The following is a 15,075-nucleotide window of genomic DNA, read 5'->3' as shown; positions in this document are numbered from 1 at the left end:
CTGCCCAGTTCTGTTCATTACCTAGGAAGCCTCTGGCACAGGGCACTGTCTGAAGACAGCTCACTGCCAGAGCCTTTTCCTGATGCCGGTGTCTTTCACTGTGGTAGGGAAAGGCTCTGGCAGCAGGACACTACACTACTAAAAACAGCAGTACTGACATGGGAGCACTGCTTGGGTTTATAGGGTATATACCCTGGAGCATAGGCGCTGACTTCTAATGTCACTGGTGGGTGTTCGACCCCTCTCTGCCCCTGGCCCTGCCCCAATTCGACCCCTGCCCCGCCCCTCCAGCCCCCATTCCAACCCCTTTCCCAAAGTCTCCACCCCCTCCCTGCCCCATTCGACTCCTTCCGCAAATCCCGGCTCTGGCCCCGCCTCTTCCCTGCCTCCTCCCCTGAGCACGGCATGTTCCTGCTCCTCCCCCCTCCATCCCGGAGCTTGCTACAGCTGTTTAGCGGCGGCAAGCGCTGGGATGGATGGGGGAGGAGTGGGGATGCAGCACACTCAGGGGAGGAGGTGGTGGAGGTGAGGTAGCGGGGCAGGGCAGGGAGCTGCTGGTGGGTGTAGAGCACCCACTAATTTTTCCCCGTGGGTGCTCTAGCCCAGGAGCACCCACGGAGTCAGTGCCTATGCCCTGGGGTTCAGGTATGTAGGACACTCTATTCACCTTAGCCAGGCCTCACCATCTACATTGCTATTTATACCCATGCTAGATTGGCAGGCAGTGACTGTACTCTACACTCTGCCGCAAACGTAGACCTACCCTAAAAGTCCCAGTGAAGAAGAGAAACTATTATTCTTTATCAGTTCTCCCCACTCCCATAGTCTGATCTTTTGTCTCAGTGTCAGATCCAATTCCCGTAGTAGTCTATTGGAGTTTTTTACTGATTTTAGTGAAGCAGTGTTTTGGGCCTTAATAGACATTTCCGTGGTACTCTGCAGCAGAAAGACTTTGTATCTACAATCTGCCAGCAGATGGCAATAGCGTAGGAGTTTGAAAATATCTCCGTTAAGAAGAGCACCTTTGCCACCAATTGTTTGTGTTCTTGGTGTGCAGAATCCTGCTCTTAAATCTGACAAAGAATTGTGAACGCAATATTTTTCCTGTAAGAAAGTTTATCATCTCATTAGGAACTTTCTGATCTATTAGTAAATTTTGGAAGTGTTTTGTTAGCACTGACTTTTCCCAAGTATGTGAAAATGCTGTTAACTCTGCTATTATGTTAGTGAGAATAGTTACTAATAAAATTACAGATTGCTTACACAGCACAATGTTGTTGTTTACATAGCATTTTCCTAGGGCCTCAAAAGGCACTCATCTATCATCTATTATTGTTTACTGAAGTCCTTTACTAAATAGGCAGGAAGGTCTCTTCAAGATTCTTCCGGTTACAGATTATAATCTCTGGAAAAAAAAGCAATGACAATATGTCTGGTGATAGCAAGTGGGCTTCCACCATAGCTGAGCTCTCATTAAAACTCTCGTCTCCTGACTTCTGTTTTTTTTCTTTTCATTTCTAACAATACAGTGTTTAGCACTTATATGGACCTCCCCTGCTCTACATCTCAAAGTGTTTTTCAAGGATAGGTTAGCATCATCTCTATTTTCACGGATTGGGATACTGAGACAAAGATATTTAATGACCTGTCTGATTTCACAAAAAGAAAAGGAGTACTTGTGGACCCTTAGAGACTAACAAATTTATTTGAGCATAAGCTTTCGTGAGCTACAGCTCACTTCATCGGATGCATTTGGTGGAAAATACAGAGGGGAGATTGATATAGGAAGTCAGTGGCAGAATCAGGGTTAGAAGCCAGGTGTCCTGATTCTCAGTCTGGTGTACTGATCATTGGATCATGAAGCCTCCTATTTACACTTCATCCCTCCTGGCACCCTAAGAAAGAACTTCCTTCCTACTTCCTAATCTATGGAATAACCAGACTCATATTTCTAGGGGTGGGATTTTTAAAAATGCCCAGTTAGGTGCCTAGCTCCCATGTGTATGTAAGGCAGTTCTTTATATCTTACATTAATGATGGCATGTGGATTCACATATCCCCCCAGGTTTCTGCCTTCCATTTAGCATGGAGGTTTTCAAACTGTCGCCTCCTGCTAGGAGCCAGTTGAGTGGAAGCTGGTGGGAGCCACCTGGCCCACTTGGGCCCCTAGTTCTCCGTGCTATGGGAGCCGGGGCATCTCTGCACACCTGGGCGCTCCCCAGGCAGGGCAGGCAGCACAGCTGTGAGCTGCGCCCCGAGGTGCTCTTGACTCTCTCCTAAAGGAGCCCAGTATCAGCTGGCAACACTTCCTGGAGCTGGCCCCGACCATGGAGGTGGAGCCCAGCTGCCATGAGATGCTCCCGAAGGGCTCACTCACTGCTACCCTGGTGCTCCTGGCTCAGCTGCTGCTCCTCCAGAAGCATGTGTGGGGTGGTCATATGCCCCGTCTCTTCCCAAAACCCTTAAATTGGGCCCCCCTCTCCCACTATCCAGAGTTACGTGTCCTTTCTGAACCAAAGGATACAGCTTCCTTATTGCATTATATTAAAACAGCTTAGATGACACCTTGTCGACCAGCTTAGCAGTAGCACAATGTGCTACCATGTGGGGATCAGAGTTTGAGAGCCTAACCCTTTTGTTCCTAAGATCTGCCTGGGGGCTTGCAAATGTGTTGTAGAGACAGCTTGCTCCAGGTGGTTTAGGGTCACTGTGGGTTACCTGGTTGATTTAGGAATGGCATCCACCTGCTGCTGCACTATACAGTTTTATGGTGGGAGGAGGGAAGAAATAAGAAAGGAAAAGGGGTGATAAGAGGATCTTTGTGGTTCCAAGATGGACTCAAAACCACACCATGGCCTGGGAGGAATAGCAAAACAAACAGCAACCTCAGCTAAATACTCTGAGGCATTTCCCCTCAGAAGTTGCTTCAAAGACAATCATCCGGTTCATGGACTTTCAAGAGGAAAAAGCCCATTTTTCTTTCAAATATTATTGGTGTTTGTGTTCTGGCAGTACCCATAATGCTCTAGGGGCTTTCCCCTGACACATGAAGACAAAGTCCCTGCCTCTAAGAGCTCACAGTCTTCGAAAATAAGCAACATGCAAAGGGTGGGGCAGAGAAATCAAATATATAATCAAAATATAACCAACATGTAATAACCATCAGCTATCCTGAAATGGCCCCAGCCAATGTTCGTTAGCCAACTGCTTGGAGGTATCTTGGCAAGATGAGCTTGAAAAGGGATTTGAAGGAGGAAGAATAGTAGCCTCATTGAACAATTTTGGAGAGGGGGGTGTTGCAAGTAAGGGGCATCATAGAAGAAGGTGGGAAGACAGTTGAGAGAAGTGGACAAAGGTGGAGTCAGTACCGCCCAACCCCAAATATTCAAACATCATGAGAGAGGCTTGAAAATAATGAGATTATGTTCAAACAATAAATGTTTTTTTTATTTGCCTTCTGCTTTTTGAGCCTTTAGGTGCACTGGGGTCACATTTGGAAGCTTTCTCCACAGCCATGAGGGCTAGGAACTTATTTTTTCTTTAAGAATGAAGGCTGAAATCATCACATATCACTTGACTCCAGGAGCTGGGGCTTTAAGGAAATCAACTATTATCATGAGACTTATGACAAAATCGTTGGAGTTGGCAACACTATGGGAGCAGCGGGTGCATTGGCAACCCTCCCGCTTTCGCTGGGAGGCTCCTGGAATCATGCTCTATCTCCCAGAGGCTACTTCAGCCAACCCAGGAGATTTTGGGTGCTAACAGTTCGGCGCGGCAGCGGAGCTAAGACAGGCTCCCTTACCTTCCTTGGCTCTGTGCCACTCCCAGAAGCATCCAGCACCATTCCTGCAGCCCTGATGGGGAGGCGATCTCTGCGTGCTGCCCCTGCCCCGAGCGCTGACTCCGCAGTTCTCATTGGCCGGATACCCCCGGCCCTCCTGTCCTAGGAGCCACTGCCAGAGAGATGTGCCGGTCGCTTTTGGGAGCCACCCAAGGTAAGTGCTAACCCCTTGCCCCAGCCTGGTGAAAGTGAATGAGGATGGGGGAGAGCAGGTGACAGAGGGAGGGGGTGTGGAGGGTGGAGCCCTGGGGAAGAGGTGGGACAGGGGCATGGCCTCAGAAAGGGTGGGGCAGGGGGCAGGGCAAGAATCTTTGTGTTTGCGGGATTAGACAGTTGGCAACCCGATGGGCAGCACAATAACAGAAAAGAGTAGATTGCGTGGGAGAGGCAAAGCTGTGAGGGGGCTTGGAGGGGAAGAAAAGAAGGTTGAACTTGCTGCAGTGACAGTGGTGGAGTCAGTGGAGTGAAATGGTGAGGGGGCTGAAATTAGTGCAGGAGCTGCATTATGTCTGGGCTGGAGGGCGTGGAGGGTGATGTGATTTGTTTGTTATGGAAGCAAGGGAGGAGAAGGCTGCAGTAATCAAGACTTTTCTCTTTCGGTGTAACAGATGATGTGGGTGGTGAATCCTCCCCTCCCCACAACCAGAAATGTCCTGACTTCTGGCTTGCTAGCAAACAAGTGCCTATGTATTCATAGGCTTTCATGCCACACATATGGCATTTATTGAATCTAATTCATGCTTGTTGGCTGACATGAGTAAGTGAACTTGGGTGCAGGGGAGGGAGTACATAATCGATTCCATATCTAACATGAAGGGTATATTTTTACTCCTTTTTTCTGTGTCTTCTTTAGGTCTGTTGCCCATACCCATTGTACAGTTGCAGTGCTGAATGCTGATGAGACCAGGCTTACTGCAACTGGCAATTGTAACATATAAGGTAACAAATGATTGGATCAGGAGGCATTACCTAATCATCTCTGGTTATTTTTGTTGTAGTTTTTGCAACTTCTATTACATACAGAAAGATAATGCTAAGTACCAGCTGCTGCAAGAATGAGTTTCAGCCTTAAATCCAATATCATGTCTGTGGGACTGACTCTTGGGTAATGAGTTTTTTGTTTGCATTTTCCTTAGAAGCCACCAGAGCGTTCCATTGCCAAGTGTCAATTGTCTGCTAGTGCCAAACTCATCATCTTCTGGGTGGCATGAAACACAGGTGTTTGCTCCACTGACTGCCTTTCCAAAATATAAAAAAATAGATCTCCTCATTGATGCAATATCTTACATATAAGGGGCTGTGTAGAGGAGTTCCGACTGCAGTCTAGCAATATGTGAGTTTAGTGCTTTAAAATAACTGGAAGTGTTTAGTAAAATAGACTGTTTGCAAAGATGTAATGTGTGTGTGGAGGGGAAACCTGTACTCGAGTCCAGATCATCTTTATTTTCTGCTCATACAGCGCCTAGCATGATGTGGTCCTGATCAGTGACTAGGGCTTCTTGACCCTGCTGCAGTAAAAATAATAAAATATTCAGTCTTCAATGAGTGGTTTAACTTAAGTAATAATACCTTACTCTTTAACTAGCATATTTCATCCATAGATTTTAAACCACTTCACAAAGGAGGTCAATATCATTGGCCCAATTTTATAGTTAAGGAAATTGAGACACAGAGCAATGATGTAATTTGCCCAAAGTCATAGCGCTCATGGGGCAGGTGACTGTATCAGTTTACACTTCATGGGTACTGTGACGTTGCACTCTATATGATTTTTCAAAAATATGCTAATGAGTGTGAATACAATGTAACTGGAATATGCTTTATGCAAAAGGTCTCTTGTAAGGTATCATTACAAAGCTTATAATCTACTGATGTGGTCATCCTATTTGTATAAATGTATCACTCTTGCATCTGAAACTAGAAATATGAAATATAACTCAGAGGTACTATTGTAGTTATGCAAAGTGTGGGCCATTAATGGTGGTTTGGAATCTTAATGGCTCTCATTAACCAGGACAATTGACTGTAGATGGCTCTGTTTTACTTGCAAGTCTTCCTGTATATCTGTGTGCTGGCAAGTGGATAATGAAGTCTTACAGTGACATGTGATCATGTAACCTGAACTGGAATCCATCTTTAACCTGGTGCTTTTCCATTGAGAAGTAGGGTTCAGAACCCAGAGGGACAAAGGATTCCCACCTTGTGCAAAAGATATAGAAGTGGGTGGAACAGAACAAAGGGGAGCGGCCATCACAAGAAATCCCCTAGCTACCACCTGAGCTGGAACAAGGGGAAAGGATTGTGCCCAGACTAGGAAGGCATCCAGTGTGTGACAGAAACTTATTGAAACATCTCTGAGGGTGAGATTTTATCTGTTTTCAGTTTCTTAGTGTATTAGCCATAAACTTGTGTGTTCTATTTTATTTTACTTGGTAATTCACTTTGTTCTGTCTGCTATTACTTGGAACCACTTAAATCCTGCTTTCTGTATTTAATAAAATCACTTTTTACTTATTAATTAACCCAGAGTATGTATTAATACCTGGGCGGGCAAACAGCTGTGCATCTCTCTCTATCAGTGTTATAGAGGGTGAACAATTTATGAGTTGACCCTGTATAAGCTTTATACAGAGTAAAATGGATTTATCTGGGTTTTGGACCCCATTGGGAGGTGGGCATCTGATTTTTTAAAAATGTGATGTTTAGGGTTTGTGGGGTGCTCAGAAACTTCCCTTCCACAGGGAACCCTAATGAACTGAGCCTCGGTGCACCACTGTGAGGTAGGGAAGAATTATCCATATTTTACAGATGAGACACAGGAAGAGTAAATAACTTGCCTAAGGCCACACAGAAAGTCTGTAGCAGAGATGGGAATTGAACTCAGATCTCCTGACTCCCAGTCCAGTGCCTTCAACACAAAAATATCCTTCTTCTGAATTTTTGCCTTTGAGTCTTGCTGGCTAAAATTATATATAACATCCAGATTTGGCAGGCTCAGACCTAATGAAAATAGGGAATGTCTTCCCCAGGCTGGTCATCCACCCCTCTTGGATCCTTTCAGATCTCAGGAAGCATCACTGACACAGCAAAAAGGCTTGTGGGGTAGGAGGTAGCCAGTGTTAGATGAGTAGAGGCAGGAAGGTGGTGCAGTCATAGAAAGAAAAGGTCTTTGAGGTAAGTAGAAGGATTAACAGCCAGTCTGTCCAGTATTTTGAATAAGGAAATGAGTGATACTCCAAAGTGAAAGCAGCTGGGTTCACTATAATATGCAATCATCACAGCTGCTTTCAGTCTGGAGTGCAAAATGAAGAAACAGAAGCATTTCTGTCACTGAATTCTTCAGTGGTGATATAGAACACAGGGTGACAGATATGGCAATTTTGTGCAATATCTTTGGGAGATCTTACTGTGTTAAGTGTATGTATCATTGTGGACCAGGTAATTCTGGGGGGAGGGTGACCACAGCCTTCCAGGAACTAAGAACAGTGAAGGTTGACGAGGCAAATTCACTCAGATTGTAACACGGCCAGAAGACGTACCACCTCCTGAAGATGCTTGCCTATTTTCCAACTGCATTTTCCAGAGGCCAACAGTCAAAGAAAGGACTTCTGGATAAATAGCCTGAGTTTAAAGCAACTCAGAGCCTTCTTTCTGTTCCAGGGAGACCCCAGTCCTCCTTTGCATGGAGGTTCTTGTTCTGAGGAAAAGGAGTACTTGTGGCACCTTAGAGACTAACAAATTTATTAGAGCATAAGCTTTCGTGAGCTACAGCTCACTTCATCGGATGCATTTGGTGGAAAAAACAGAGGGGAGATTTATATACACACACAGAGAACATGAAACAATGGGTTTATCATACACACTGCAAGGAGAGTGATCACTTAAGATAAGCCATCACCGGCAGCAGGGGGGGAAAGGAGGAAAACCTTTCATGGTGACAAGCAAGGTAGGCTAATTCCAGCAGTTAACAAGAATATCAGAGGAACAGTGGGGGGTGGGGTGGGGGGGGAGAAATACCATGGGGAAATAGTTTTACTTTGTGTAATGACTCATCCATTCCCAGTCTCTATTCAAGCCTAAGTTAATTGTATCCAGTTTGCAAATTAATTCCAATTCAGCAGTCTCTCATTGGCACTCCTGTTGTAGTGTCCGGTTTTTAAATATTACCAGGTTGGCAACCCTACTATAGCTGAACGCAGATTAAATGTTAGTGTTACATAAATGAACGCTACATACATAAACGAACAAAGTGTCTGCATTTTGCCCCAGACAAAATGCAGATATCTACATTTTCAGTGATGGAAACAGCTTCCAATTAAAACATATATAATAAGAGTCTGTCCATCATTGAAAAGCAGTTTTATATAGGAACTAGCTTAGGGCCCAGTCAGCAAGCCCATGGAGAGTGGAATTCCCATTGACCTCCAGGGGCATTCCCTTTGATTTCAAAAGGAGTTATGCATGAAAAAGTCTTGTAGCATTGAGTCCAAATTTTGTAAAGTGTTCTGGGATCCTTTGGGACTAAAGGTTCTTCATACATGTGAGAAGAATTATTGTTGTTGTGCCTAATATTAGTGTGAGTCTAAATATTTTGTACCTACTTGGAATCTAAGTACAGTATAATTGAATTGAGAGTTCAAAGAATGTAATACATAATTTTGTTACAAAGCAAAGCCTAATGACACCATTGCAGTTGGCTTTAGGCCAAAACCAGATGCCTCTCATAATTAATTGGCTTGTTAGCTAATTAGGAGGAAAGCATATGACTTGTATTAAATGGTGTCAAGTCAGTCTTAACAGTGGTCAGTGCAGGTTTACCTCCAGGCAGAGCCGTCCCTTGGGTACAGCGAATCGGCGTGACTGCCTTGGGCCCCGCGCTTTGCAGGGTGGGGCGGGGGCAGAGCCAGGGTGAGCACCTGGGTATGTCGGTGTTACAACCACTTCACTGGTTGGATTTGCTTTGCATTGTATTAGTGGATATGCTCCTCTTCACCAAAGCAATAACTTATTTCATTGGGTATTTGGTGATCTGTGCTTTTCACTTATAAACATGAAGACTTAGCGATAGCTTCTGTGCTGTCTCCAGAGGCTTATGCCACCTTCATTCTTCCAGATTCTCCCTGTACTGGGAAGCTAGTGTGGCCACTGGTATAAATTAGAACAACTAGGGAGGCAACCAGACCCAGGCTACATATGGACTGCAGAGCCTTTATATGTCCCCTCATACACCGAGCCCCACTCCTGGCTCACCCGCTTCAAGTAGGGCAAGAGAGTGCTATCTTCACCAGCCCTAAGCATGCTGCTTCTGCCCCAGCAAAATTCTCCTTTTGGCCTATTGTGTCTCTTTCTCTCTCCATGTGAAGGCACCCTCATAGGTTGATGAGCTGAAGCAGATGTAGGGTAGAGGTTAGTGTTAGTGGTGGAAATCACACTTTGAGTCTAATTCATTGTGATGTGGAGATATTTTAAAATTTTCTGTGTTAAGAGCTCCGTGTAAAGAGCTATGCAGAGGAAATCATTTGCAGGGAGCACAAATTGTATTGATCCTATAAAACCTAGGAACTATGTTATAAATTCTGGAGCTTCATCTATTGGCACTCTGATATTAACTATTTACGTACATAGACAGCTATCGTTTAAAGAGCACTCCTGTAACACTGTGCTTCAGCTGTGATGGCAAATGGTATTTCTCATTTTTTCCCTCCACCATTAGGCCCATGAAGTCTCACCCAGAAAAATTGCTCTGGGAAGTAGACAATTTAATAAACTCTGGTTCCCTCCACTCAGAAAGAGTGTAATTTTTTTTTATTTGATGCTATGAGTAACTTTTTATTTTTTCTTGGGCCTGGACTGTGTCCCAAGAGTTCATGCCTTGTGATTTCTAGCCTGGATTATGCACCTCCACTGGGACTTCCCTTGGCGACTATTTGGTGCACAATGCAGCTTCTCACCTGTTTGGTGGTGTCAGTCTCATGGAAATTATTATGCCATTTCTCAAGACAACTACACTAGCTTCCTAACTGCTGCCATGTGCAAGTTAAGATGTTGACTTTGGTCTAAAAACCCTATATTGGGTCGAGTCCTGGCTGTTTTAGAGACTACCTCTATTGACTACCATATCAGATGAGAGAAGGCCACTGAGCTAACAGTTTGGAGACTGTGGCAGGTAATATTTTCTTGGGGAAGGGCCTTTCATTCTGGAATTCATTGCCCTGCTGAACTGACAGATCCAGAGTCTGCTGATCTTTAGGGGATAGTGCAAGGGAGGGTTTTGTTTGAAATGAGTGGCTTGGGGGGGAGTGGTGAGCTTTGTAGCAAGTTAGTGGGGAGAATGTTATCTTTTCTGCTTTTAGTTAAAAATAATTAAAATTGCATATAATTAAACATAGCATAGGCACTGTGGGACCTGGTAACTCTGTGCATGTTACACATTAAAGGATGGTTCTATAGTAATGGTGTAGTAATTATCAGGGCTTTTGTCATTTGTGTCTGAAATATTTCATGTTGTGAATATGGAACAGCAAAAACAAATCTGCTATCCTTCAGTCCAAGGCCCTTCATTACCCCCTCCCCCCCATCCCACTTAAACCTATCATTCAAAAAAAGGTGTCTTCTCTCACCAGGCTATCCTGGTAAATAAAGGAAAGAAAGAAAGCCCACCTAGTCACACTGGAAAAGACCTGTAATTCATTATAGCAATGTCACCAAAATCTAGTGTGGAGGGGGGGAGGTAAGTGTTACAAACTGCAGATTTATGCAAGTTTTTAATAGTGGCTTGCCAAGAGAGTCAGTATTCTTTTCAGAAGGAATCTTTCTTTGTGTCTTTTGATATTTAAAGAGCTGTAATTACAATGGCAAAGCTTTGAATTCTTTTTTTTCTGTCCTCTTATACACACTAATTTATGGACCAATCCAACATTACAGACAACCTAATGAAAGAATCACACACTCCCTTTATATATATGTATGTGTATATATATATATATAATTTTCCTTTTTACAGTTTCACTTGTGTGGATGAATGCAAAGTAGTTGATGCTATAAATAAGTTTAATGATGTATCTCGCCCCTCAATTGCTGGTTGTTGATGCTGCAGTCCTGCATAATAGGAGAAGAAAGGAACTGAATTTAAATCTTTATCTGTCTGCCTCTTTCTCTCTCACTCATGATCCAAAAGGCTCCTCCAACTAGTAAATTCAAATGTTCCTCTTTTGTTTTTTTCCTTCATATTTAAAGCTCTTAACATGATTCCCCCCCATACCCCTTGTTTTGTTTTTTGTTTAGCATTGTGAAAAAGATCAAAATTATATCAGTGAATGCTGGTCAGTTCCATCAAAATATGAATATCCTCTTTAAAATAATGCTGTCTTCTTTTTAACTGGCCAGAGTTGTTGGAGAGCAGCAGCAGCAGGAAAAGGGTGGAGAAGCTGCTGTGAGATTTGTGCTACTGTCTGTGAAATATCCCCAGGCTGAAATATCAGACAATTTCAGATAAAGTGCACTGTGACGGGGTGTACCAACCCTGCACGGGGCCAATGGGGCGTGACCAATCACTGTGGGCCCAGGAAACCACACCCCCTCATCCCTGCTGGGCATACTTAGTGTGGAAGGGACAGATAAAAGGAGGCAGTCCAGCTCAGTCTGGGTTGGCTGAGGAGGAGGAAGGACATGTGCTGCAGTCTCCTGCAGAGGTCCCTGTGACTCTCCAAGCGGTGGGAAACATGGACCTGGACTACACTGCAGACGACCAGCTGACCAAGGAGACTGACTGGGACGCTGAGCTGCTGCCAGCCGAAGAGATGCCTGAGATGAGTTGCGGTAGGAAGTGACCCAGGGAACACTTAGAAGCTGATGCTTGAACTCTTTACTGGGAATTTCCAGGCTTCATAGGACCCTGGGTCGGAACCCAGAGGAGTAAGGTGGGCTCAGGTACTCCTACCCCCACCCCCTACAGCATTTGCCACTAGGTGTGGCTATTGGGGGCTATAGCTATAGACTGATTGTTTGCCCTGCCCTGCCCACGGGCTACAAACTGACTGCTTGTCCTGTCCTGCCCAGAGGGTCATAACCCCCTAACTGCTATCGTTTGCCCTAGCCAGGAGATTTAGGAGATTAGAGACTGAGCATTGGCTCTGCCCCACCTATGGACTGCAGACTATTTGCTGTTTTTACCTGGCCCAGAATGTCAAAGCCCAGCTGCGATTGCTTGCCCCAGCCAGGAAGCTCAAGAGGCATAGATGGAGAGTTTATTGGGCCCTACCATAAACCCTGAGTTCCTCTAATTGAAATTGCCTGATCTAACAGGGAGTCCCGACGGCATGTGTCAACCCCCTCAATGAGCCAAAGGGGGTGGGCCCGCTCAACATGCAGGGCCCCCCCATGACACACCCATTGTCAGAAAGTATGGCTTGTCATTAGAGACCGTTGAACTTGCACCATCCTCAAGGTAAATGGGGAAATTGGCCCCCACAGAGAGATCCCAAATAACAATGTCTATGCTACAGTCAGATTGCAGAGCCGGCTAACAATCTGATTGACCCCTCCCTTGGTTTCCAAATTGTAATGGAGACGAGGCCTTAATGAAACCAACAGGTTCCAAAACACAGTTAAAGCTCAGTCAATGCTATAAATTGGAACCATGTTTACAGATCAGTGAGGGAGAGCAAGATTGCCTGAAAAGACTGTAGCTGTGAAGTGGGCATGGCTGTAACTTCTGTATGAAGGGTATAAACAGTGCGAGGGACATAGCTGTGCCCTCTACCCTAGAATATATTTTTGATTCCTGGATATTGGTTACAGAAATGAGCCATTTAAAAAAAAATCCACTTGCTTATTATTTGGATGGTTAAGGGATAAAGGTTAGCCAAAGCGATATTTCTCAGGCCACCCAGGGCTGTGAATCACTTTGTTGCCACCTTCATCCAGTGTGAGGGAGTCTTGCTTGTGCCAGCTGGGCATTAGCTTTAACGCACCCAGCCCATCAGACACTCCCGCACTCTCCTCTGGGCTACACCAGCCTTGCAGGTTGACAACAGCTGCACCTCAGCCCCCAAGTCCCTTCACAGTCTCTTCATAGTGTCCCTCTGTGGTATCCAGTCCCTGATCACTGGGTATCCACAGAAATCCCGAATCCTCTGTTCCCAGGTGTATGTCTAGACTGCAAGAAAAACCCATGGCCCAGAACCTGGGTCAGTTGACTAGGGCTTGGGCTGCGAGGCTAATAATAACTAATAATAGCAGTGTTGAATGTTCCAACTTAGTCTGGAGTGTGGGCTCTGAAACTCAGTGAAGGAGGTGGTCTCGGAGCCAAGGCTCTAGCCTGTGTGAGACCATCTACGCTGCTATTTTTGCCCCTGCAAGCCCAAGACAATTGATCCAGATCTGAGACTCAGTGCCATGGATTCTTCTTTGCAGTGTAGACATTCCTAATGGAACAGTGTACCTGAGTTCACCAGTTTTACCTTAGCTCACCATTCCTCTGTCACACACACACCACTTGAATTTGATTATAGTAAAACAAAAGGAAATTTATTTAAGAGAGACTAGAGATTCAAATAGAAACAAGACTGAGTCATGGAAACAAATGCTTATATTCAACACAAAATCAGAAAACTGGGGCATACACTTATTAATAATTATCTTTCCTATCTAATTAAATAGATTCTCACTCCAAGGAGCCAGTAGCTAGTCTTTCATGAAGCACTGCCATTCATTAAGGTACCTCTTCAGTGAATAGATGCAGAGCATCTTTCTCCACCCTGTGCTATACTGAATCAGTCTTTTGTCTTTATTCACATATACGGCAGTCCCCTCGCTGTCTTATCATTCCTCTTCACTTCCAGGTAATTTCAATGTTTATACTTTGATGGTTTTCCATTGGCTTTTCTGGTTTGGTGCAATGGTGCACAATTGAGCAATGCAGTACATAATTGGCTAACTAAGGAGGAGTGACACCCCCCTCCCACTTGAATGGCCCATCACTGAGCCATGATTCCCTGATGACTCATAGTTTCACTCCAAGACCAGAAGTACATAATTTTCAAAGTAGTTATATTAGTCCTTAAATATTACCCATACGCACATCTCAGAATGATTGAGTATCGATAAGTTACAAGATTTCAGTAGAGACCTTGCATGTTAACCTTTAGCGATAAATACCATGAAAACGGTGTACTAGGTATAGTGAGTTTGTCAGGTCTGAGACAGGAGTTGCTTGTAATTAACAGTGAACTGTTTTCTAGTTGGGACCAATGGGCTTCTGGGTCACATCTTGTGCACTTTGCCATCCTGGCCTGATGCAGCTGTGTGACAGCCTCTATACTGATGGAGCTGGTGAAGAATCTAAGTACTGAAATGCCAAGATGCTTTGGGACCAGAGATTGAACTCATGGCCAGTATGACTCATCTCTTAATCTTTCTCTATTACAATTAGCTTCATGCAACTTGGGCCTGATCCAAATGGTCTTTCCACTTACTGAAATCGTCTTCAGATCAGGTTCTTTGGGACAAGGTTTGGAGCTTCTCAACAGATTCTTTTTTGCTTTGGATGGACATTAAAAGGTCCTGTGACAATTTTGTTAGAACGGGGCTTTGCTTCAGTGTTCTCTTGGTAACCTTCCTTCTAACTTTTACTGTTACTGTGTAGCCATGATGTGTGCTGGCCACCACTTACCACCCCTGAGGTGACTGCGTTACAGTGATGCTGGATGTATACAATTCCCAGACTGTATCAGATACAGATCAACTGTATTTAAGGTGATCTAAACAGTCCTATATCTGAGGCAATTACTGGGGTATTAATATAGCTCAACTGTCACTTATTATAGGGACAATCCCTCATTTCAGACCCAAATTTACTTTCATTCGGTGCTATCTCATCTTAATTTAGGAAAAGAGGAATAATTGATCCCCAAATCATTATAAACAACCCTATTCTTTTTCTATAATTTTTGTCTCTGTTGTTGATTGTAGCCCATTGTTGGGTATGAAGTCTGGAACACTCTAATGATCCAGGTTGCCAAATTGAAGACTCAGGCCTTTTCTGTTATCTTTGGCTCCGGGCATCTGATCTTGGGCCAAGCTTTTGCTGAAGTTCCATGAGTATTGTTTCATAATGGATTACAGTCAGGTGAGCATGGAATGAGTGACTCTCAGTGATCTATGAACACAATACATTTGTGGCTTGAAATTGCTCACTTTTAATATTATTTCAACCCTTGAAAGAACAAAAA

General features: G+C 44.3%; 1 long non-coding RNA gene across 2 annotated transcripts; it reads left to right on the top strand.

Annotated features, from left to right (window-relative positions):
• Positions 1–558: 558 nt before the first annotated feature.
• Positions 559–14,230, top strand: LOC119851440. 2 transcript variants are annotated; one of them, XR_006278805.1, is made up of 3 exons: positions 559–3,998; positions 4,698–4,783; positions 11,231–14,230. It is a non-coding gene; the product is annotated as an uncharacterized LOC119851440 (long non-coding RNA). The 2 variants fall into 2 exon arrangements; XR_006278804.1 differs by lacking the exon at positions 559–3,998 and adding an exon at positions 4,159–4,605.
• The last annotated feature ends 845 nt before the right edge of the window (positions 14,231–15,075 follow it).

The sequence above is a fragment of the Dermochelys coriacea genome, chromosome 2, assembly GCF_009764565.3.
Source record: "Dermochelys coriacea isolate rDerCor1 chromosome 2, rDerCor1.pri.v4, whole genome shotgun sequence".
NCBI lineage: Eukaryota > Metazoa > Chordata > Testudines > Dermochelyidae > Dermochelys > Dermochelys coriacea.
The sequence above is the reverse complement of the archived record's forward strand: the minus strand, read 5'-3'. Positions and strand labels throughout refer to the sequence as shown.